Raw genomic sequence first — 23,937 nt, forward strand, 5'->3', positions numbered from 1 at the left:
TGTTGTGTAAAGGATGCACAATGTACTGTGTTGGTTGACCAAAAATTTTCAATAAAATATTATTTAAAAAAAAAAAGAAAGTGCAGGGCACCTCATTGTGCTTTCTGCAGCAAAACAATGCTGCAACAAGAAGACCTTCACTTGTGTTCGGTTTCATTGACAATGGGTGAAATTTTGCCAAAAGATGGCAATGTGTCAGGTTCTGACTGTTTCTCCCCAGAGAAACTTCCTTCGCCGGCTTCCCACACACTACCCCTTTTCAGAAGAGGGGCATGTTTTGCGCCGTCATTGTGAGGGCCGGGGCCTAAAGACATCGGCAAGGCCGGCTCCACAGAGATAAGGTCGCCCCGGTCTCAAATCCTGCTTAAAGACACACCCTCCCTAATCATCACTGGCATCGGGCCCCCTTACCGACTCCCCTTTATTCAGGATCCCTGGCTTTGAATACCCCACAAGTGAAACTAATCTCTATTCTACATGTCAAACTGTGTAATAATTTTAAACACCTCTACTGGGTCACCTCTCAGCCTCTTTCCCAGAGAAAAGAGCTTCAGCTTTCAGATAGCTCTAACCTCTCACTTCTGGTACCAAACTTGTTGGAACTATTTTGCATCCCCGTCAGTGCCTCTATATTCTTTTCTTAATTTGGAGCTCAGAACGGTGCACATTACTCTGAGCACATCTTGAATACATCTTCCGGTTCTGACTGCAAAAGTAAAGTATTCTAACAAAAGTAATTGTGGAGAAACAGCAGCATGGTTAACCGAGGAAGCAAAAAGCAACATTGAAAAAAGGGTTTAAACAGCCACCAGAATGGACGGTTGCAAGTAATGATGTGAAACCAGTTGTGCCATTTTAATCGGTTCACAGAGAGTGAAGACGCCAGAATATAAAGAAAGCCCATCATGAGACCAATTTAATTAAGTTGTACTTGGGGCTGTGTTGAGGCCTGTGAACACACACACAGACAGGCGCACACAGACAGGGGCACACACAGACACACACAAACATGCACACACACAGATACACACAAACATGCACACACACAGATACACACAGACTTGTGCACACACACATAGGCATGCATGCACAGTCACACACACACACAGATACACACAGACTTGTGCACACACACATGGGCATGCATGCACAGTCACACACAGATACACACATATACACACTCCTAAGTACAAACACTGGGGAACTGGTTCTTCTGTGTGAAGAGCTCATGGATGAATACACACGTTTTATTTATTTTTACCAATTTGAATGTGTAGCATCTTCTGCCACTATGGTAATTTGATATTAAATAATTCTCTGGATCTCGATATGGGTTACCATTCGATATGGTAGCTTTATATAAGCAAACAGATTTGATCATTAATAAATCATGATCTCATTGCAGTTTATAGGGCCTTGCTATGCATAAAGTGGCTACAACATGTCCCACGTTGCTACAGTGACTACTTTGAAGAAGAATCTCATTGACTGCCAAGTGCTTTGGACCATCCTGTAGTCACTATATAAATGTTTTGGACCATCCTGTAGTCACTATATAAATGCAAGTTCCTTCTTCATATGAGTGCCTCCTTTCAAATCCAGATAAATGGATATATTGCTGCTAAGGATAATTATGTAATGTGACAATCAAACTGAGATTCAAGAAATTAGATACGTTATTACATTTATATAGCCAAACATAAAGGGTTCTTTTTACAAGTTGCCATAAGAGGATGTACTCACAGCCTGATTCTCCAGAGTGCTACTGTCAGTGTGTGATATTTCACTGTCTTTTTTTGTTGGGAAGCAAATCAACGCACTTCAGGGAAGCAGTTTGTAACGATTTGGGAGTTAGGTATGGCTCAGAATGTGAATCTTGGTGCAGCAAAAAAATGCATTGTTGAGTCCTTACGCAATCAGTTTGTTTTATCTCTCTCTCAAGCAGCTTCCTGGCAAGATTAAGTTCAGCACTGATCTTTTGGGGCTTGCTGACGTACATTCCGAGATTGAATAAAAAGTGTTGAGAAGCCCCAAGTTTGATACATTTTCTAGGCTCGATTTCAACATATATATTTCCATTTTCAACACTTTTGAACAGCATTCTCATGTATTCTTTACAATGATATTAACAGATCGATCCGTCACTGTGATTCTTAGATGGATTCTGCTGGAAAAAGGTTCTACAGTTTTGGAGCAGGGCCCATTTTTCAGATGGAGTGAAGTTGTACTCATGAGGGGGTGAGGTAGAAACTGCTTTGACCCAATGCTAAAGTTACTCTGCTCCTTTCTCCTCACTCCTCTCCCTGTCCTTCACCACTATCTCTCTTCACTGTTTGTCTTTCTCTTCTCCCCTTTTGTCAGGTATGAGGGAGGGATGGATGATAAGGGAGCATAGAGGGTGAGGGAGGATGCGGGGGTGAGGGAGTGTGAGGGGAGGAGAGAGGGCGAGGAGTGAGGGAGGGTAAGTGAGGGCGAGGAAATCTCTGAGGGGATGCAGGAGTGTGAGGAAGACTGAGGGGGTGAGAGTGGGCAAGGGGGGGGGTGAGGGAATATGAGGGAGGGTCATGGAATGTGGCGATGAGGGAATGAGGTGGGTGATGGAGATGGGGCAGGGTGAGGAGTAAAAGAGCATTACTGGGGGCGAGGGAGCCTCAGCGAGTCTGAGGGGGTTAGGGTGGGTAAGGGGGTGTGAGGAAACATGAGGTAGAGGGATGGTGAGGGTGAGGGAGGGTGAAGAGTGAGGGAGGGTAAGTGAGGAAATCTGAGCGGGGTGAGGGGGTTTGAGGGGATGAGGGTGGGCAAGGGTGGTGAGGGAATGTGAGGGAGGGTTAGGGAATGTGGCGATGAGGGAATGAGGTGGGTGAGGGAGATGGGGCAGGGTAAGGAGTAAAGGAACGCAAGTGGGGGTGAGGGAGCCTCAGCGAGTCTGAGGGGGTTAGGCTGGGTAAGGGAGTGTGAGGGTGTGAGGAAACATCAGGTACAGGGATGATGAGGGAATGTGAGGGGGTGAGGGAATGTGAGGGAGACGCGGAGGGCGAGTGAGGGAATGTGAAGGGGTTGGGGAATGTGAGGGAGGTTGAGGGTATGAAGAAGGGTGAGTGGGCGAGGGAGAGTGAGGTGGTGAAGGAGGGTGAGGGTGTGAGGGGTTGGTAGAGGGTCAGGGAGGGTGGGGGGTGAGGAAGGGTGAGTGAGGAAGAGGATGAGTGAGATGGTGAGAGGTGTGAAGGGGGTGAGTGAGGGTGAAGGGGTGAGGGAGGGTGAGGGGCTGAGGGAGGGTGAGTGAGGGTTAGGGAGAGTGATGGGGTGAGGGAAGGTGAGTGAGGGTGGGGTGGTGAGTGAGAGGGAGGGTGAAGGGAGGTGAGTGAGGGGGAGAGTGAGTGGCTGAGGGTGAGGGAGGGTGAGTGAGGTGAGGTGGTGAGGGAGGGCGAGGCTGAATGAGTGAGGGAGAGTCAGGTGAGGGAAGGTTTGTGAGGGTGAGTGAGGGTGAGAGTGGGGGAGAATGAGTGAGGGTGAGGGAGGGTTTGTGAGGGAGGGCGAGTGGGGGTGGGGGAGAGTGAGGGGCTGAGGGAGTATGTGAGGGTGAGGGAGAGTGAGAGGCTGAGGGAGTTTGAGTGAGCGTGAGGCAGGGTATGTGAGGGTGAGGGAGTGCGAGTGAGGGTGAGGGAGAGTGAGGGGCTGGGGTGTGAGGGTGAGGGGTGTGTGAGGGTGAGGGAGAGTGAGTGAGGGGCTGAGGGAATGTGAGGGAGGGTGTGTAAGGGTGAGGGAGGGTGAGTGAGGGTGAGGAGCTGAGGGAGTGTGAGGGAGGGATGTTGGGGAGATGAATCACGAGAAGCATTGGTTTTCTATCAGTTGTTTCTGTGGGCTGTTTGCACAGGTGATAAATGTTATGATTCAAGGTCGCTGGGTTTGAAATTTGCCATTCCTTTTCTTAAAAAAAGTCGGTGCCTTGAACAAAAAAATAATTCTGCAATTTGTAATGGAAAATTCAGGAGTTTGAAGCTGGCATTTTTTCTATTTTCCTGACCAAGTGTCTTCATCAGGAGCAGACACAGAGCAAGTTTTATTTGTGGTTTCACCTTGTTGGCCACCTGACAGATGCCCCTTGTGCTCCCCGAATCAGGGGAGGGGATCACCAGGGAGTGGGCATCGAGGAAGGGAACATCAGGAAGAGGACTCCAGGAGGGAGGCACCTGGGAGAGGGCATCAAGGAAGAGTGCACCGAGGAGAGGGGCATTGGGTCGGGGTCATTGGGGAGAGAGGTATCAGGGAGAGGGGCATGGGGGCATCAGGTGAGGGGGCATGGGGAGGGGTCTTTGGGCAGGGGGGCATCGGGGAGGGGTCATTGCAGAAATTTGGCACATCACAGGAAACTGAAGGCCCAGGAGAGGCAGAGGGTGAGAATTACAGAGAGAGGGAGAGAAATGGAGAGACAGTTGGTGAGAAAGAGAGAGTGAGAGGGGGAGAGATTTGGGGGGGGGGGGGGGCAGAGATCCGAAGAGAGGATACTGAGGAGAGAGAGAGAGAGAGAGAGAGCGTGTGAGAGAGTTTAAATTAGAAACAGTAACGATAACAGAGCAGAAAGATTGAATGGTTGAAGATGCGAATACCCAGGGACACCGCGGCTCACTGAAAGGTTCAATAATCACAGACTTTCCAGAATTAACCAGGTAACCCGCGTCAGAAAATGATTTGAATCAATGACGTTTTTGAGAGCAGAACCTTGTCACGTTAAGAGTTTAGAATAAAATATTGCACAGTTTAAAATGGAAACTTCTCAGAAGTGCGAGTTGGCCATTTGATTTGGAGAAATCTATTGGAAAGTGTGGGAAGCTCCTGGGGAAAGGCTGCTGACATGTGAAGAGTTAATCATTCTGGATGCGGAGGAGGTTTCACAGAGGCTCCTGGAGCATTGCAGCAAGTACTGATCTACTGCAGATAAACTGCGGCTCAGAGCTGGCCAGGCAGAGGCAGAGCTTCAACCAGGCCAGCCCCAGCTCTCCTTCCCTCCCCCTCCTTCCCTCCCCCTTAATCTCCTTCCCTCAATCTCCTTCCCCCCCCCTCCTTCCCTCCCCCCTCACCATCCTTCCCTCCCTCTCCTCCCCCTCCCTCCTTCCCTCTCCCACCTCTCACCTCCCTCATTCTCTCTCCTCCCCTCCCTCCTTCTCACCTCCCTCATTCTCTCTCCTCCCCTCTCCCACCTTCCTTCCCTCTCCCACCTCTCACCTCCCTCATTCTCTCTCCTCCCCTCCCTCCTTCCCTCTCCCACTTCTCACCTCCCTCATTCTCTCTCCTCCCCTCTCCCACCTTCCTTCCCTCTCCCACCTCTCACTTTCTCCCCCATTCTCTCTCCTCCACTCCTTCTCCCCATTCTCTCTCCTCCACGCCTTCTCTCCCATTCTCTCTCCTCCACGCCTTCTCCTTCGTTATCTCTCCTCCACGCCTTCTCCTTCGTTATCTCTCCTCCACTCCTCTCTCATTTCTCCTTCACTCCTTCTCCCTCCTCACCATCACTCCACTCTCTCTGCCCCTCTCATGTACTTGCTCACTCTCGCTTTCTCTCTCCTTCGATTGTTGCCTCGCACCTTCATTCTCTCCCTTGCTGTCTCTCTCACTCCATTCTCCTTCCCCATCTTTCCCCCACTTGCTCACTAACGCGCCCCTCCCCCTCCATGCTTGCTCCCTTTTTTTTTAATCTCCCTCTCTCCCTTCACATTCCCTCCCTCATTCACTTACTCTCTCACCCTCTGCTTCCACTTGGTACACTTTCACAGTCCTACTGGTTTTATCCCCCCCCCTCCCCCTCACACACACACCAATTTAACTTAACACATTTAAGCTGACGACAGGATTGCGAATTAGATAAAGAGAAAAAAGTTCTCATAACTCAAGTGACATTCAGCTGAAATAAACATGGAAATGGATTTAACCTTTTCTGGTCTCAACAAGTCAAACCTATTATGGGTCTGCAGTATAATCAATCCTTGCTTTTTGACAATGTAACTGACTGCAGAAGTATGTCTGTGTGAGCGAGTGTGAATGAATAAATGTATCTGACCATATCTAGGTGACATACAAAAATCTAAGGTATTTTCAACCACTTTAATCCCATGTAAGAGAAAATGGAAAATCGGTGTTGATATATTGTTATTTGCAAATCGTTGTTGACATGAATTAATTCAGTAATTTGTAGTGAATGGTCTGCACTAGTCTCTCTTTAACCATCCATCCAGCTAAAGATATTGACAACTTCATTAATATGAAAAGTATGATGCACTGTATTGGTGTTGGCATTACTTGATAAAGTTCTGCCCTAAATATCCCCATGTCATGCATGTTCTGTAGCAGTGAACGTGGGCTGTGCTCAGGCCTCGATGCAATTCTCTAGCTGAGCTTCCTGCACTTCCTACCACTTTGGACCCTTCTGAAATGGTTGTATTTATTTGGCGGCATGTCTTGCAGTGGAGCAGTGGTGGGCAACCCGGGGGCCACATGCAGCCCCTCAGGGATCCGAGTGCAGCCCACGAGACATTTTGTTGACCGTTCTCCTCGCGCGGGGTTGCAACATTCCTCTGGTTTCCGTATATGTAGTTTTTTTTCCTACCTGTATGGCTGAAGTGATTCCGTCCGTGTAGTTTTTTTTCCTACCTGTATGGCTGAAGTGATTCACCAGTAAAGCGAGGCTCAGTGAAGTGAGGTGCGTGCTGATTGGCTGTGAGAGCCATGCGCTCCCTCCCCATCCAATCAAGTGTAAATATTTATTTTATTCTTACCATTTGAAGTTGACGACAGTTCTATTAATATAGAAATTATTAAGCATCTTCTACAATTTATCGTGGAATATTTGGTGCGTATTAAATGTATTCAATGTTATTCATAGAGTCATGATTAGTAAATAAGCCCCATTGAGATGAAGGAGAGACATGCATGCGGCTAACTCATTAGCCCAGGTTGCCCATCACTGCATTGGAGGGGATGCTTCATCATGTACTGTTCCAAATAGTGTGTTCGGAGACAGATTAGATGACATGAGCCTTCACCCTTTTGGCCATCTCGGTGTTTCCCCCTCTCCTGCTCTCCCCCACCAAACATTTTAAGGGGACAAGCTTGATTTCAGAGTCCAGCATCTACAGTAATTTGCTTTTCTCTGAACATTTTGAGTGGTTGGCCACCGGTATTTTGCAAGTGCAGAGTGCAGAGGGGCTGTTTAGCACAGGGCTAAATCGCTGGCTTTGAAAGCAGACCAAGGCAGGCCAGCAGCAGGGTTCAATTCCCGTACCAGCCTCCCTGAACAGGCACTGGAATGTGGCGACTAGGGGCTTTTCATAGGGGCTTTTCACAGTAACTTCATTCGAAGCCTACTTGTGACAATAAGCGATTTTCATTTCATTTCAGAGTTTGACTGTAAGCTTGAACACTCTCGCCTGGCTGTGAGTCACATTAATGGTGCAGGTTAATCACAAAGAAATATTTTTGGATCTGAATGCAATATATTTATTTTCAGAGCAGGGTTGACCACGATATCGGTCTGATGGGAGTCATCTACAATGGCTGTCATGTTGCAATCATTATTTCCCACCTTTCATTTTTAGGGATCCATTGTTGAGAAAATTATGTTTCAAATGTCTCCCAGGATTCAGATTCAGCGGAATGGCCAACTTTATCTGAAGAGAAAATCAGCAGCCATCTATGAATTATTCGACTGAATCTGCAGGTACTTTATGTTCAAACCCATTAGCATTTGCTGCAAAAAAAAACATGATTATTTATCTATCTCTGACGCGAGCTGAATATTTATATCAATACTCCCCAGTGCTTCATAAAAATGAAGTAATCTTGACAAAAGAATATGTATATCTATCTACCTATCTATCTGTCTGTATTTTTGACTGTCTGTCCATCTGTGTGCCGGCATATCATAGTATTAATTTCACAGATTGAAGACAATGATTTAAGATTATTCAGCTTAATTTGGCAGCAATCCGACCTAATGATATCCTTTGATTTTAGGAGCATATTATACAGATGCTGCAGTGGGCTGCTCAAAGAGACCAGCTCTCTGTTATGTTAGCCTGGGAGGTGCCAGATCTGCTTCATCAAGGTCATAGAGAACAGAGACAAGTCAGGCTATTTAGTGAACCGTTGTGTCATTTGAAACAGCGATATACAAAATAATGCTGCATATATTAACCAGCAGTACACAGAAAAAGCTGATTCAGATTCCTCTTAGCCAAATTCATATCATTAACATTCAAATGTGTGCTTAAAACCTTCAGAACAGATTGAACCCATAAATATACAACGGAACCACGCACTGTTCCTGCTTGGGTTCGTTTGTGTGGAAAAACGCGTTTTGTTGCTAAATGTTTCGCGGGTTCTTCGAGGCCGTGACTGACAAATGGGGTCATTTAAACACTGCTGTATGTCGCGCTGGCATACCCGTGGCTGACATTATTTTGCAATGTCAGCTCATTTTAATTATTTACCACAGACCTCTTCGACAGAGCCTTCTGATGTGACCTCTACTGCCGAGAAGGACAAGGGCATCAGGCGCCTGGGAGGGAACACCACCAACTCCAAGTTCCTTTCCAAGTCACACACCATCCTAACTTAGAAATAAAAAGCCTCGCTTCCATTGTCGCTGGGTCAAGATCTTGGAATTCTCTCGTTAGCAGCACCGTGGGTGGGCTGACACTGCGCACACTGCTGCGCTTCAAGGGGGCATCTCACCATCACCTTCTAACCAGGATAATTACTATAGAGGGAGTGCAGCGAAGGTTTACCAGACTGATTCCTGGGATGGCGGGACTGATGTATAAGGAGGGATTGGGCTAGTTAGGATTGTATTCACTGGAGTTCAGAAGAATGAGGGAGGTTGGGGGGGGGGGGGGGGGGGGGGGGGGGCTCGTAGAAACCTATAAATTCCGACAGGAGTAGACAGGGTAGAAGGATGTTCCCGATGGTGGGTGGGGGGGGGGGCGGGGGGTCCAGAACCAGGGGTCACAGTCTGGGGATACGGGGTAGACATTTTAGGTCAGAGATTAGGAGAAATATCTTCACCTCGAGTGCGGTGAGCCTGTGGAATTAGTTACCACAGAAAGTAGCTGAGGCCAAAACATATGTTTTCAAGAAGCAGGTAGATATAGCACTTGGTGGTGAAGGGGCTCAAAGGATTTTTTTTTGGGGGGGGGGAAGTGAGATTAGGCTACTGAGTTGGATGGTCAGCCATGATCATAATGAATGGCGGAGCAGGCTCGAAGGGCCGAATGGCCTCCACCTGCTCTTATTTTCTATGTTTCTAATTTGGAATGGGCAATAAATGCCAGCAACGCCCACTTCCCTTGAACAAATTAAAAAAAGACTATCTTGGAGCGTGGCGGGTGTATTGTGCGGGATGTACGGCGGGCCAGAAGCTCTCAAAGGGTTGCTGCTCACAGTTATAGCAGAGCTGCAGTTAAAACTGTTCCAGGGTCTGCGTAAGGAGGGACAGGAGCATGCATACTCCTCTGAGACTGTAGCATTAGGTCTTGCCCTCGGTAAGACTGTAGTGAAGGATCAGCTGCTTAAACCCGAAGTAGCACTGTCTAAGGTAAAGATGTCTGAGTGGGGCACTGCAGTCTTCCACCTTCGTCATCTGGGAACAGATGAGATGGGCATTTTCAGGATTCAGGAAGGTTCCCAAGGTAAGAATACAAAATGGGATGGAAAACATGCTAAGAAAAGAACAGAAAATCAGTACTGTAAGAAAATGAAGGAGGTAATTTCAACCCAACCCATCCAGTGGGAAACTGACAGATTCAAATCAACCATCTGCCTTACAACCCACAGATTTTATTTTCCATTCAAGTTAGCTTTCTGCCAACCCAGTTAGATTAGAATTCCCCCAAACCTCTGCAGCTAATAGTAAGTCTTTAAAAGTGTAATTCCCAAAGCTGCCGAAAGAATCATTAATGTATAAAATTACAGGGCTGAAATTTCCTGGTCCGACAGAGGCATGTTAGGGGTTGGACTGCGGGTAAAGATGGACACCTAGGGCAGCATGGTGGCAGCACTGCAGTCTCACGGCGCCGAGGTCCCAGGTTCGATCCCGGCTCTGGGTCACTGTCACTGCACATTCTCCCCGTGTTTGCGTAGGTTTCGCCCCCACAACCCAAAGATGTGCAGGTTAGGTGGATTGGTCACGCTAAAATGCCCCTTAATTGGAAAAAATGAATTGGGTACTCTAAATTAAAAAAAAAAGATGCCTGACACATTGCTGCCTCTTAGAAATCCTACGGGAGGTGGGATAGATGTGTGGCGGACTCTACCACCGACAGGGACAGGTAGTCGGTTAGGCCCATCATTGACTCAAATGGGGGGAGCGCCTGAGTGGCAGGCCGCAGGACCACCATTGATGCCCACACACCCCCCCACACCCCAGCAAGGTCCCATTGGGATGTGCCAGCAGAGCTGCTGTCACAAGCTACCTGGCGGAAGGGCTTCTCCCTCCACAATGGTTACACCAGAGCTTCGATCATAAGCTCTTCACTTTGGACAAACCTGCAGGGTTACCTCCAAATTGGGGGCCCCCTTGCAGCCTCTAACCTGCTTCAGCAATGCCTGCCTCTCGCAGTGGGATTGCTGAGGCTTCAGAGCTGGCGGGGGGTTGGGGGGGGGGCTTCTGGTATGGGTGTTGGTTACTTTCTGTGTTATTTATGGTTGGTTGTATTATTTTTAGAAAGTAAGGTGAGAACGCAGAGAGAAAGAAGAAAAATCAGGGGTTGCACTAAATAAACAGTAATAGAATCTGCTGTGAGCAGATAAGAAACATCAGTGCATCGAGAATATGGAACACGCATATAGTAGCCTTAAAAGAACATAACATAAATAGGACTCGAGGTCTGTTCTGTCGGGCAGAACAGTAACACAGTGGTTAGCACAGTTGCTTCACAGCTCCCGGATCCAAGGTTCGATTCCCTGCTGGGTCACTGTCTGTGTGGAGTCTGCACGTTCTCCCAGTGTGTGCGTGGGTTTCCTCCGGGCGCTCCGGTTTCCTCCCACAGTCCAAAGATTTGCAGCTCAGGTGGATTGGCCATGCTAAATTGCCCTTAGTGACCGAAAAGATTGGTGGGGTTACTGTGTTATAGGGATAGGGTGGAGGCATGGGCTTAAGTGAGGTGCTCTTTCCAAGGGTCGGTGCAGACTCGATGGGCCGAATGGCCTCCTTCTGCACTGTAAATTCTATGATTCTGTTATTCAGTAAGACCACGTTGATTTCCTTTTTTTAAAAAAAAAAATGTTTATTCAAATTTTTCCAACAAAAGTTTTATAACAAACCAACCCCCCCCATAACAAAAAGAAGAAAGAACATAAACCCCACATTCTAAAATAATAAACTACTTATACATTGGGTTTCTCCCACATATATTAACCCCCCCAGTTAACATTCAACAGTACCCTTAGGGGAACCCCCGCCCAAATACCCCCCTGTAAGAGACCCTCCCCCCCCCCCCCCCCCCCCCCCCACCCCCCTTGGGTTGCTGCTGCTGACCTCCTCCTAGCGCTCCGCGAGATAGTCCAGGAACGGTTGCCACCGCCTGAAGAACCCCTGCACAGACCCTCGTAAGGCAAACTTTATCCTCTCCAGCTTAATGAACTCTGCCATGTCATTTATCCAGGCTTCCACACTGGGGGGCTTCGCGTCCTTCCATAGTAACAAGATCCTCCGCCGGGCTACCAGGGACGCAAAGGCCAGCATACCGGCCTCTTTCGCCTCCTGCACTCCCGGCTCGTCCGTTGCCCCAAATAATGCCAACACCCCCAACTCGGCTTGACCTGGACTTTCACCACCTTGGACATGGTCCTTGCAAGACCCCTCCAAAACCCCTCCAGTGTCGGGCACGACCAAAACATGTGGACGTGATTTGCCGGACTCCCCGAGCACCTCCCACATCTGTCCTCCACCCCAAAGAACCTACTCAGCCTCGCCCCTGTCATATGCACTCTGTGAACAACCTTGAATTGTATTAGGCTGAGCCTGGCGCAAGAGGAGGAAGAATTAACCCTACTCAGGGCATCAGCCCACAGACCCTCATCTATCTCCTCCCCATCTCCTCCTCCCACTTGCCCTTTAGCTCCTCTACCGCGGCCTCCTCCTCTTCTTTCAGCTCCTGGTAAATCGCCGAGACCCTGCCCTCTCCAACCCATACACCCGAACTCACCCTGTCCTGAATCCTCTGTGCCGGGAGCAACGGGAATTCCCTCACCTGCCGCCTCGCAAACGCCCTCACTTGCATATACCTGAACGCATTTCCCGGGGGTAACCCAAACTTCTCCTCCAGCGCCCCTAGGCTCGCAAACGTCTCATCTATAAACAGGTCCCCCATTCTTCTGATCCCTGCCCGATGCCAGCTCCGAAACCCCCCATCCATCCTTCCCGGGACGAACCGATGGTTCTCCCGAATCGGGGACCAAACTGAGGCTCCCATCTCGCCCCTATACCGTCTCCACTGCCCCCAGATCTTCAACGTTGCCGCCACCACCAGACTCGTGGTGTACCTTGTCGGCGAGAGCGGCAGCGGTGCCATCACCAGCGCCCTCAGGCTCATGCCCCTACAGGACGCCATCTCCAACCTCTTCCACGCCTCCCCCTCTCCCTCTATTACCCACTTACGGATCATCGCCACGTTGGCTGCCCAATAGTAGCCACACAGATTCGGCAGCGCCAGCCCTCCCTGCCCCTGCTACGCTCCAGAAACACCCTCGTTACCCTCGGGATCTTATTTGCCCACACGAAACCCATGATGCTCCTACCTACCCGTTTATTTTAAAAAAAAAAAAAGGCCTTGGTAATCATAATGGGAAGGCACTGGAACACAAAAAGAAACCTCGGAGGACCATCATTTTAACCGACTGTACCCTGCCCGCTAGCGAGAGTGGCAACACATCCCATCTTTTAAAATCCTCCTCCATCTGTTCCACCAACCGCGTCAAATTGAGCTTGTGCAGGCCCCCCCCCCCAACTCCCAGCCACCTGGATCCCCAAGTACCGAAGGTTCCTGTCCGCCCTCATCAATGGTAGGTCGTCTATACCCCTTCCCTGGTCCCCTGGATGCACCACAAAAAGCTCACTTTTCCCTACGTTGAGCTTATAGCCCGAGAAGTCCCCAAACTCCCTTAGGATCCGCATGACCTCCACCATCCCCTCCACTGAATCTGCCACAAACAGCAACAGGTCGTCCGCATACAGCGACACCCGATGTTCCTCTCCCCCTCGGACCAACCCCCTCCATTTCCTGGACTCCCTTAGTGCCATGGCCAAAGGCTCGACTGCCAATGCGAACAACAAGGGGGACATCCGACCTCTGCTGATTCGTAGCCACACTCGCCACCGGGGCTCTATATAGGAGCCTGACCCACCTAATAAACCCCTCCCCGAACCCAAACCTCCGCAACACTTCCCAAAGATACTCCCACTCCACCCGGTCAAAGGCCTTCTCCGCGTCCATAGCTGCCACTACCTCCGCTTCTCCCTCCACCGATGGCATCATAATCACATTGAGGAGCCTCCGCACATTGGTGTTTAGCTGCCTGCCCTTTACAAATCCCGTCTGGTCCTCATGAATCACCCCAGGGACACAGTCCTAAATTCTCGTAGCCAGCACTTTTGCCAGCAACTTAGCATCCACATTGAGGAGCGAGATCGGTCTATACGACCCACATTGCAGCGGGTCCTTCTCCCGCTTCAGAATCAGCGAGATCAGCGCCCCGGACATTGTCGGGGGCAGGGTCCCCCCTCCCTTGCCTCATTGAAAGTCCTTACTAACAACGGGCCTAGCAGGTCCACATATTTCCTATAAAACTCGACCGGTAACCCATCTGGCCCCAGGGCCTTCCCCGCCTGCAGGTTCCCCAATCCTTTAACCAGCTCCTCCAACCCAATTGGCGCCCCTAAACCAGCCACCTCCTGCTCCTCCGCCCTCGGGAACCTCAGTTGATCCAAATATCGTCGCATCCCCTCTTCCCCCGCTGGGGGCTCAGATCTGTGCAGCTCCTCATAGAAGTCCTTAAATACCTCATTTACTCTCACCGCACTCCCCACCGTATTCCCCCTGCTGTCCTTAACTCCACCTATCTCCCTCGCTGCCACCCTCTTACGGAGCTGGTGTGCCAGTATCCGGCTCGCCTTCTCCCCATATTCGTACGTCGCCCCCTGTGCTTTCCTCCACTGTGCCTCTGCTTTCCCTGTGGTCAACAGGTCAAACTCCGTCTGGAGGCTTCGCCGCCCCCTAAGTAGCCCCTCCTCGGGGGCCTCTGCATATTTCCTGTCCACTCTTAAGATCTCCCCCACCAACCTCTCACTCTCCCTCCCCTCTCTCTTCTCTCAATGGGCCCTAATGGAGATTAACTCTCCCCTGACCACCGCCTTCAACGCCTCCCAGAATACCCCCACCTGCACCTCCCCATTGTCATTGGCCTCCAAGTATCTCTCAATGCACCCCCGCACCCTCCCACACACCTCCTCATCCGCCAGTAATCCCACATCTAGACGCCACAGCGGGCGCTGGTCCCTCTCCTCTCCTAACTCCAGCTCCACCCAGTGCGGGGCGTGGTCTGAGATGGCTATGGCCGAATACTCCTTTCCTTCCACTTCGGGATTAGTGCCCTACTCAAAACAAAAAAATCTATCCGGGAGTAGGCTCTATGTACATGGGAAAAGAATGAGAATTCCCTGGCCAGGGGCCTAGCAACCCTCCACGGATCCACTCCCCCCCGTCTGGTCCATAAACCCCCTAAGCACCTTGGCCGCAGCCGGCCTCTTGCCCGTCTTGGATCTGGAGCGATCGAATGCTGGATCCAGCACCGTGTTGAAATCCCCCCCCATTATCAAGCTTCCTGCCTCCAGGTCCGGAATCCGACCCAGCATGCGCTTCAAAAATCCGGCATCATCCCAGTTCGGGGCGTATACGTTTACCAAAACCACCCACACCCCCTGCAACCTACCGCTCACCATCACGTATCGACCTCCATTATCCACTACAATATTCTTTGCCTCAAACGACACCCGCTTCCCCACCAGTATTGCAGCCCCTCTGTTCTTCGCATCCAGCCCCGAATGGAATACCTGTCCTACCCATCCCTTTCTCAACCTGACCTGGTCTGCCACCTTCAAATGTGTCTCCTGAAGCATGACCACGTCTGCCTTCAGTCCTTTCAAGTGCGCGAACACCCGGGCCCTCATGATCGGCCCGTTCAGACCCCTCACATTCCAAGTTATCAGCCGGATTGGGGAGCTTCTCACCCCCCCCCCCCCACTGCCGTCTAGCCATCTCCTTTTCTAGGCCAGTCATGTGCCCGCGCCTCCCTCACCCTCCAGTCCCCCAGACGGCGGACCCCCGCCCCGACCACCTCTCCTATTTCCAGTTCCCCATTGGCCAATGCAGCAGCAACCCTATACCCCCCCTCCCCCCCCCCCCCCCCGCTAGATCCATATCTAGCTCTTTTGCTGCCCCCATAACACTCCCGTAAGTCAGCTGACTCCTGCTGACCCCGGCCTCTCCCGCCTTCCCATCGACCCCCCCAGTGTGGGAATCCCCTCTCCCCCTCAGTCAGTGTGCGCTCCTCCGACCCCCACCGCCGTCCTTCCCTAGCACGGGAAAAAGCCCGCGCTTTCCTGAGCCGGCCCCGCCCCCTCTGGTGCAGCTCCTTTTGCGGCCTTATCTCAATTCCCCCGTGCCTCCCCTCCCTCCACCACCGGCGCCCACACTCTCCCACAGCCTCCCCATCAAATCCCTTCATCCACCCCCATCCAGCACCCAACCAAGCGAACATTCCCTACATGTAGTTAAAACCATATATACAGCAGACATCCCCCCCCACAACCACAGACCCTCAATTTGAGTCCAACTTTACAGTCTGTATAAAGCTCCAAGCCTCCTCGGGCGTTTCAAAATAGTGGTGCCGATCTTGGAATGTGACCCACAGTTGCGCTGGCTGCAGCATACCGAACTTCACCCCCTTCCGATGGAGCACCGCCTTGGCCCGGTTAAAGCCAGCTCTCTTCTTGGCCACCTCTGCACTCCAGTCCTGGTTGATTCGGGTCTCCGTGTTCTCCCACCTGCTGCTCCGCTCTTTCTTGGCCCATCTCAAGACACACTCTCTGACCATAAAGCGGTGAAACCTCACCAGTACAGCCCTTGGCGGCTCGTTGGCCTTGGGTCTCCTTGCCAGGACCCGATGAGCCCCATCTAGCTCCAGGGGCCTCGGGAAAGCTCCCGCGCCCATCAGCGAATTGAGCATCGTGCTCACATATGCCCCGGCATCGGGCCCCTCCACTCCTTCAGGGAGACCCAGAATCGAAGATTCTTCCTCCTCGACCTATTCTCCAGGTCCTCAAATCGTTCCGCCCACCTCTTGTGCAGCGCCTCGTGTGCCTCCACCTTCACCGCCAGGCCCAAGATCTCATCCTCGTTCTCCGAGGCTTTCTGCCGCACCTCCCAGATCGCCGCCCCCTGGGCCCTCTGGGTCTCCACTAGCTTCTCAATCGCCGCCTTCATTGGCGCCAGCATTTCGGTTTTCAGCTCCTCAAAGCAGCGTCTAAGAAACCCCTGCTGCTCCTGCGACCACTGCGCCCATGCTGCTTGGTCTCCACCCGCCGCCATCTTGCTTTTCCTCCCTCTCACTTTTCGCTGCTCCAAGATCCCTTTTTTCACCGCTCCACTCCTGGTCCACTCCATATACTGTCGGGGGACCTTGCTGTCACCTTCCCACACTGGAAGTCGTCGAACAATTGCCGTTGGGGCCCCTCTAGAGAGCCCAAAAGTCCGTTCCCGGCGGGAGCTGCCGAACGTGCGACCTACCTAGGCATAGCCGTAACCGGAAGTCACCACGTTGATTTCCTACCTCAAGTCCACTTATTTTCCCATTCCCTATATCCCTGGATTCCTTCAAGTGCACAAAAATCTATCCATCTCAATCTTCGATCTACTCATCGTCTGAGTATTTGCATTCCTCAGGGGGCTGGAGAATTCCAAAGATTCACAAACTTCCGAGGGAAAAATATGACTCCTCGTCTCAGTCGTCCATTCTGAAACAATGAGTCCCGATTTCTGGACTATCCAGCCGGGGGGAGCAGCACTTACCTTGTCAAGCACTCTGATACATTCCAGAGATCACCTCTCGTGCATCTAAACCCCAGAGAGGCTCGGCCCACTCTGCTGAATCTAAGTTGGGTTGCGGGCTACGAAACACGGTAACCTTGGGCAGGATTCTCCGCGAACTGGAGTCGGAGAATCCCGCCCCAGGTACTTGTGCACATTGAAAACACTGGAAACAGTCCCTATGGACCATCTTGCCAATGTGTGGACATTTTTTTGATTGGAAGAAGCAGGGGCCACTGTCGGGTTTATTAATCTTTGATTTATTCTCTTTTTGGCAACACTTTTGTGTACACTGATCACTGCTGGTTTTCAACAAAAGTACAATGTTTGATTTTGCCCCTGCAATGATTTTGCTTTCCCCTCCTCTCCTGAAGGCACTGAACTACATTGTGGTATACTTCACAGGGAGTAATTGCCTTCCAGGACTGTACAGCTATGCTGGACCTACCCAGCTCTCTACATCACCACCTTCTCCCTCAATCTGTGCACTGCCTCTGATTTGTCAGTTTGCATGTCCAAGGTCCAGTACTGGGTGAGCAAAAATGTTCTCCAGTTGGATATGGGAAGGCTGGATCCTGCCTTTGAACTTACACCCAGTCCTTTTCCCAAAGACAGCAGAGCAATGGAATGGTCGGGAGAGAAGGGAAGTGAAATTAATTTGTAACAAGCTTGCTGGGAAGACTTTGCTTCATACGTGCTTTGCAAGCTTGCTGTTCCTGTTGGGAGGCAATTGCGCACATTCACCCTCTTCTCTGGTGACCTGGGTGGAGTCTAGGTACAGGCCTGCCGTATGTCCGGGTTCTGCACATCAACCAACACAAAGGCCTGGATTTCTCCGAGGGCGGGGGCTTGGGCCCCGCGGACTGTGTCAGGCCCTCTGCAATTTAACGCTCCAACGAGCAACAGGCAACAGCTTGACCGGCACGGCACCAGGTCCTCCAAGCACAGCGCTGCAGTGGCTGGACAAGGCATTGCAGCAATGTGCCTGAGACTAAGTGTTGGGACATGGAAGTCAGGCACGTGGTAGGGGACACCTCTGGGTAGGGTGGAGATGGTCACAATGAGGGAGCGATTGGGGTGCTGGGGATAGGCGTTGGGGGGAGGAGTGAGGTCCAGAGGTCTCCGGGCCTTCAGGGAAGGCCAGCCATCATCAGTAGATCGGAAGGGGTTCCTGATGAAGGTGATGCCTGCCCTTCCCCCAGATCTGTTATCCGCCCGCAAACCTAAAATTTTGTCTGGTTGGAAAAAGGCCGTTAAGTGGCCCTTTGAGGGTCGGTGCCACTTTTAAACAACTGCAAAATTTGAATGTGATAATTGAAAAAACTATGCTTTTTTGTTGAAATAAAAGCATAAAATGCTGGAAACACTCAACGGTTCAGGCAATCGATGCTGACTGTTTCCAAAAATATCTTCACGTTTTTATTCCTGATGCTCAGTCTCCACAGTATTTTGCTTTCATTCCCCTTTTAAAGAAATGTCATATAAATTCCAAAATGTGTTTGGGGGAAAAAAAGAACCTGAAGTTGAAACCGAGATCTTCAGAAAATAGAAATGCTTCATGAAAGCTCCCCCAAAGCTTTCGAGGATTAACTTAAATATATAGCATCGCCTGTTGCCAGAATCTGTATTGAAGACAAACCTGACCAGCTTCATATCGAACAGAAAAGGTGCCCTCGGAAGGCTTTCCACTTTTGGTTACTGAAGGCCGATTAATGTTGTAAATGTCCCAGGGTGTAAAAGATTCACAAGGACATGACAACGCACAGCAGTTCAGCAAAATCATGCATCTTAATCAGGTCAACAAGCTTCCACAGGTGTTGAAATATCAACGTGGCATCAGATAGTGTCCAGGCTGTGGAGTTTTACCTTATCTTTCACGGTTTTGTTAAATTGCTCGTCTCTCAAAACCACCTGACAGTAACTCGCAGCCGCTTCCCCACATGCTCACACATCTGAATCCTTCAGCTGAGAATAATTTCACTTTGCAGGCCATCTGCGAATGTTCCAGTGACAAAATAAACATTACTTGTGATTCTCAGCTCCTGATAATAAACTGTTGTTGCACGCTAACAGCGTCCAGTAATTCGAATGAATTATTAACACAGCAAAGTTGGAATTTAATGCTCAATTAATTGAATTATTGAACCATTTAACTTGAGTAAAATAATTTGAGCCGAGTGTATTTTTACAATTAATTTCTTTGTCTAAAAGTCATATGGTGTCTCAACATTAGTTTTGTTTTAAAACTTTCACCGTCACTTTCATTCCTAATTGAATCAGGGCATTTACACCCTCTGTGATCAGTAAACAAGAAGTCACTCGCTAACTCTTTCATAGATTTGATCTTTACACAGCCCAAAGTTCAGAATGCGGATTGGAGGATCTGTGAGCAACGTGCGCTGAATTTCCTCACACTATCCCGCAGCAGGAAGTGTCCTGTGGTGATGTGCATCAATGTAAATGCATGTAGGCTAGCTAGACACTAGAGGGAGCACCAGTGACATCACACACACACACTCAACCAATAGATAAGTTAGATAGGACGCGACCAATGGACATTCACGATGCACACGGAGGTGACACGACCACAGGGGGGCATTACACCAACCCATAGATAAAGGACACCACACACATGATCTGTCTCTTTCCAGTGGAGACAGTCAGTGAGAACAGACACAGGGTTGATTCAATATCACTCCCACCACGTGGATTGCAGCAACTGGTTAGTCAGACTGGGTAGCTATAGTAGGATTAGCAGTAGTGTCTAACCCGAGTAATAGAAGTGTAAATAGTTTAATAAACGTGTTGAAGTTATCTCCACGCCTGAACCTTCCTTTGTCAAGTGCACCACAAGGAAGCCGCTTATGTTACACCGAGGACATAACAAATCAGTGTCCCTCAGCAGGTAGTGTCCCTCACAATCAGAAACCTCACAAGCACTATCCCTCACAACAAGACCTCAGCAGCCAGTATCCCTCACAACAAGACCTCAGCAGCCAGTATCCCTCACAATGAGACCTCAGCAGCCAATATCCCTCACAATGAGAGACTCCAGCAGCTAATATCCCTCACAATGAGAGACTCCAGCAGCTAATATCCCTCACAATGAGGGACCCCAGCAGCCAGTATCCCTCACAATGAGAGACCTCAGCAGCCAATATCCCTCACAATGAGAGACCCCAGCAGCCAATATCCCTCACAATGAGAGACCTCAGCAGCCAGTATCCCTCACAATGAGAGACCTCAGCAGCCAATATCCCTCACAATGAGAGACCCCAGCAGCCAATATCCCTCACAATGAGAGACCTCAGCAGCCAGTATCCCTCACAATGAGAGACCTCAGCAGCCAATATCCCTCACAATGAGAGACTCCAGCAGCCAATATCCCTCACAATGAGAGACACCAGCAGCCAATATCCCTCACAGTGAGAGACCAGCAGCCAATATCCATCACAATGAGAGACACCAGCAGCCAATATCCCTCACAATGAGAGACTCCAGCAACCAATATCCCTCACAATGAGAGACCCCAGCAGCCAGTATCCCTCACAATGAGAGACCTCAGCAGCCAATATCCCTCACAATGAGAGACCTCAGCAGCCAATATCCCTCACAATGAGAGACTCCAGCAGCCAATATCCCTCACAATGAGAGACCCCAGCAGCCAATATCCCTCACAATGAGAGACCTCAGCAGCCAATATCCCTCACAATGAGAGACCTCAGCAGCCAATATCCCTCACAATGAGAGACCTCAGCAACCAATATCCCTCACAATGAGAGACACCAGCAGCCAATATCCCTCACAATGAGAGACCTCAGCAGCCAATATCCCTCACAGTGAGAGACCAGCAGCCAATATCCCTCACAATGAGAGACCTCAGCAGCCAATATCCCTCACAGTGAGAGACTCCAGCAGCTAATATCCCTCACAATGAGAGACTCCAGCAGCCAATATCCCTCACAATGAGAGACCTCAGCAGCCAATATCCCTCACAATTAGAGACTCCAGCAGCTAATATCCCTCACAAGGAGAGACCCCAGCAGCCAATATCCATCACAAGGAGAGACCCCAGCAGCCAATATCCCTCATAATGAGAGACCCCAGCAGCCAATATCCCTCACAATGAGAGACTCCAGCAGCCAATATCCCTCACAATGAGAGACCTCAGCAGCCAATATCCCTCACAATGAGAGACACCAGCAGCCAATATCCCTCACAATGAGAGACTGCAGCACAGTGAGCAACGAATACCAAATTCAGAGTCTTTCAGAGCGAGAAAGATAGAATATTCTGGAAGTAATGCTCAACAGGTACTATAGTATCGGTGAGGAGAAACAGAGTTAAATCCTCTGGCCATTTGCTGGTGGTGCGATTCTCTAGTGACGCCAGTAGCGCACCCCCACCCACAGGCTTCCCGGAGTGTGGGGTGGCTTCAATGGGAATTTTGACAGCAGTGGGAGCAGAGAATCCCGTCGCCTGTGAACGGTGCGCTGCCTCCGGGAAACATCGAGGCTGGGACGCTGGAGAATCCTGCCCAACGTTCCCGGTTGATGATCCAGTTCTGATGAAGCATTAACTCTGTTTCTCCAATGTCCGGGTCAAGCCGAGCTGGGGATTGGCATTATTTGGGGTATTGGACGAGCCGGGTGCAGGAGGCGAAAGAGGCCAGTATTCAGGCCTTTGCGTCCCTGGTAGCCCGGCGGAGGATTTTGCTACTATGGAAGGATGTGACGGCCCCTAGTGTGGAAGCTTGGATCAATGATATGGCAGGGTTCATCAAGCTGGAGAGGATAAAGTTTGCCTTGCGAGGGTCTGTGCAGGGGTTCCTCAGGCGGTGGCAACCGCTCCTAGACTATCTCGCGGAGCGTTAGGAGGAGGTCAGCAGCAGCCCAAGGGCGGAGAGGGGGGGGGGGGGGGGGAGGGGGGGGGGTTTGGGGTGGTGTTTGGGTGAAGATGTTTTTTTTCCCTATTTCTGTTTTTAAATGTTATATGGGGGTTTATTGTATATGGGGGAAATCCAAGGTATAATTTCTGATTGCTGTGTTCTTGTTTCTTTCTTTTTGTGGGGGGGGGGGGAAATTGTGTTGAAAATTTGTTGAAAAATTTGAATAAATATATATTTTTTAAAAACTCTGTTTCTCCCACCACAGATATTGCTGAATGTTTCCACCACTTCTCGATCCCTCTCTCTGATTTCCAGCATCTGCGAGATTTTCCTCTTCAGAATCTTTCAAGCTGACTGCAGACAAGTTTCTCCAGCCCAGCCACAAATTCAGAAAGGACACTGGTTTTCACCAAACATTTCAGATTTGAGCTCCTTTAACCAACTATTCGATTGCCTTCGAAGAAATTAAATCTACTTGCTCAGTTATAAGATTGTCAGGCAAGAGGGGCCTTGTCAAGAGGGGTTTCGTCGAAATAATCGAAATGGTTTTAATTCGAGCATTAGCAAACAGATCAAGAGAAGTACGATTATGGAACAGAAAAAGGCCAGAAATGTCCGTTTTCCAAATAATTGGACCAGACCGAGTAGCCATTCTGCCCATCGTTCAGTACTTGACCGGGATTTTCTAGCCCTGCTGTGGCGGGGCCCACTGTGAGGGATGCGGAGGCCCAGGCAAAATCTCATTGACATTTGATGGGCCTGGAAGATCCCTGATGGTGGGCGGGGCCGGAAAACCCCATCCTTGCATCCTCTCCGCCATGTCACCCGAATGATCCTTGAAAAAGCCTAAGGCCTGGATTTTTGCAGGATGCAAAATCGGGGAGTTTCCGGAAGAAACACTTACAGAATAGGAAAAATGGAGAAAACAAAATACAAATTAATCAGAAAGACACAAACCGAGTGTGGTAATGTGCATCACTGTAAATACATGTAAGCTAGACAGACACTAGAGGGAGCACACACACACACTCAACCAATAGATAACTTAGGTGGGAAGCGACCAATGGACATTCACGATACACAAGGAGGTGACACGACCACATTACACCAACCCATACATAAAGGACACCACACACATGATCAGCCCCCTTTGGCCAGTGGAGACAGTCAGTGAGGAGAGGCACAGGGTTGATTCATTATCACACCCACCACGTGGAAGACAGCAGCTGGTTAGTCAGTTTAGGTAGCTACAATAGGATGAGCAGTAGTGTCGAACTCAAGTTATAAGAGTGTACATCGTGTAAATAAATGAGTTGACGTTATTTACACGTCTCGACCTTCCTTGACAAATGCAACACAAGGAAGCCGCTTATGTTACAAAGGAAACATAACAAAACATGGTACCAGTAGTGAACTGCTTAAATCCAGATAGCCATACCTCAGCGTACAGTGACAACCAGCAATACCCAAGCAAGATGTATGGGCTCCCGCTTCCGCAGCCGCTCCAGTGCCACAGCGATCTCTGCGAGAACTGGCAACGATTCCGGCAGGTGTTTGAATTCTACCTGGTGGCAGCCGAACTTAAAGACCTGGCCGATAATGAAAAAGTAGAGTTTCTCCTCACCATCGCCGGTGCAAGAGCAGAAGAAATCTTTAAAAAATTCAAGTTCTCCAAGGGGCAAAACAGGTACGACTTCCAGGCAGTCCTGGACAAATTCGGCAAATACTGTGAGGAAAACACACTCCAATCGGCAAGGAAAGGTAAGAGAAGCACCAGTACTCACCTCGAGGCTGAGGGCCCGGACCATTGAGCAATTTGGGTCGAGGTCGGCGGCCATCTTGCTAAAGGGACTACACTAGCACAGTTGCGCGAGAAGTGCGCAGAACCGGAAGGTTCGTTTGCGCATGCGCGAG

The 23,937-nt window shown here is 50.0% G+C and overlaps 1 long non-coding RNA gene across 2 annotated transcripts; it reads left to right on the plus strand.

Annotated features, from left to right (window-relative positions):
- The first annotated feature begins 4,572 nt into the window (after nt 1–4,572).
- LOC140403458 (uncharacterized) lies at nt 4,573–23,345 on the plus strand. Of its 2 annotated transcripts, none has more exons than XR_011938324.1 (3): nt 4,573–4,667; nt 7,590–7,711; nt 22,289–23,345. It is a non-coding gene; the product is annotated as an uncharacterized lncRNA (long non-coding RNA). The 2 variants fall into 2 exon arrangements; XR_011938325.1 differs by lacking the exon at nt 4,573–4,667 and adding an exon at nt 4,746–4,918.
- The last annotated feature ends 592 nt before the right edge of the window (nt 23,346–23,937 follow it).

The sequence above is a fragment of the Scyliorhinus torazame genome, chromosome 28, assembly GCF_047496885.1.
Source record: "Scyliorhinus torazame isolate Kashiwa2021f chromosome 28, sScyTor2.1, whole genome shotgun sequence".
In the NCBI taxonomy this organism is placed as follows: Eukaryota; Metazoa; Chordata; class Chondrichthyes; order Carcharhiniformes; family Scyliorhinidae; genus Scyliorhinus; species Scyliorhinus torazame.